Source organism: Leptonychotes weddellii, chromosome 2 (assembly GCF_054177405.1).
Source record: "Leptonychotes weddellii isolate Sample4059 chromosome 2, ASM5417740v2, whole genome shotgun sequence".
Taxonomy (NCBI): domain Eukaryota; kingdom Metazoa; phylum Chordata; class Mammalia; order Carnivora; family Phocidae; genus Leptonychotes; species Leptonychotes weddellii.
This window is the reverse complement of record NC_138370.1, coordinates 34,824,589-34,826,673: the sequence shown is the minus strand read 5'-3', so window position 1 is coordinate 34,826,673 and position 2,085 is coordinate 34,824,589.

Sequence of the window (2,085 nt, the reverse complement as noted above, 5' to 3'; positions counted from 1 at the left end):
TTTCTCCTTCCTCTGTAAATTGGCCAGTCCTTCTACAGAGCAACCTGGTATGGGTTAGGGATCACAAAACTGTTCATAGTGCTTGATCCAATAATTTGTTTTGGTAACCTCAAGAATGGGATTATTAACCAAAGTAAATACAACCATGTTTATAGCTTATTATAGCAATACTATTATTCACTGTAGCAAAAATGAAGTAATAACCTAAAATGTCTAACAATAGTGAACTAGACAAAGAATTTGTATCTATATCTATATAGGACTACTAATAATTTTACTTTTTAAGTAATTTTTAAAATTGAAGTATAGTTGACACACAATGTTACATTAGTTTCAGGTGTACAACATAGAGATTCAACAACTTTATACATTGTGCTATTTTAGCCACAGGTGTAGCTACCATCTGTCACCATACACTGCTATTACAATACTGTTGACTATGTTCCCTATGCTATACTTTCATCCCCATGACTTATTCTTTCCATAACTGGAAGCCTGTATCTCTCACTCCTTTTCACCCATTTTGATCATCCCTGTACCCCCCTCCCCTCTGGCAACCACCAGTTTGTTCTCCGCATTTATGGGTCTGTTTCTGTTTTGTTTGTTTGTTTGTTTTGTCTTGTTTTGTTTTAGATTCCACATTTAAGTAAAATCTTATGGTATTTGTTTCTCAGTCTAACTTAGTTCACTTAGCATAATACCCTTTAGGTCCATCAATGTTTTTGCAAATGGCAGGATCTCATTCTTTTTTATGGTTGAGTAATATTCCATCACACACACACACACACACACACATCATGTCTTCTTTATCCATTCAATTACTGATGGACACTGTGAGCTGATACCTCATTATGGTTTTGATTTGCATTTCCCTGACGATTAGTGATGTTAAGTACCTTCTCATGTGTCTTTTGGCCATCTGCATGTATTCTTTGGAAAAATATCTATTCAGGTCCTCTGCCATTTTTAATTGGATTATTTGGTTTTTTTGGTATTGAGTTGTAAGTTCTTTATATATTTTGGATAGTAACACTTTATTGGTTATATCATTTGCAAATACTTCTCCCAATTTAGTTGGTCATCTTTTTATTTTGTTAATGGCTTCCTTTGCTATGCAAAAGTTTTTTTATTTTGGTGTAATCCCAATAGTTTATTTATGCTTTTATTTCCCTTTCCTTGAGAAAAATCCATGAATATGTTGCTAAGGGTGATGTCAGAGAGATGACCTCCTATGTTTTCTGCTAGGAGTTTAATGGTTTCAGGTCTCACATTTATGTCTTTTTTTTTTTAATGTTATGTTAATCACCATACATTACATCATTAGTTTTTGATGTAGTGCTCCATGATTCATTGTTTGTGCATAACACACAGTGCTCCATGCAGAACGTGTCCTCTTTAATACCCATCACCAGGCTAACCCATCCTCACATGCCCCTCCCCTCTAGAACCCTCAGTTTGTTTTTCAGAGTCCATAGTCTCTCATGGTTCATCTCCCCCTCCGATTGCCCCCCCTTCATTCTTCCTCTCCTGCTATCTTCTTCTTCTTTTTTTTTTTAACATATAATGTATTATTTGCTTCAGAGGTACAGATCTGTGATTCAATGGTCTTGCACACTTCACAGTGCTCACCATAACACATACCCTCCCCAATGTCTATAACCCAGCCACCCCATCCCTTCCACCCTCCACCACTCCAGCAACCCTCAGTTTGTTTCTGAGATTAAGAATTCCTCATATCAGTGAGGTCATCTGATATATGTCTTTCTCTGATTGACTTATTTCACTCAGCATAATACCCTCCAGTTCCATCCACGTCATTGCAAATGGAAAGATTTCATTCTTTTTGATGGCTGCATAATATTCCATTGTATATATATACCACTTCTTCTTTATCCATTCATCTGTCGATGGACATCTTGGCTCTTTCCACAGTTTGGCTATTGTGGACATTGCTGCTATAAACATCGGGGTGCACAAACCCCTTTGGATCTCTACATTTGTATCTTTGGGGTAAACACCCAGTAGTGCAATTGCTGGATCATAGGGTAGCTCTATTTTCAACTTTTTGAAGAACCTCCATACTGT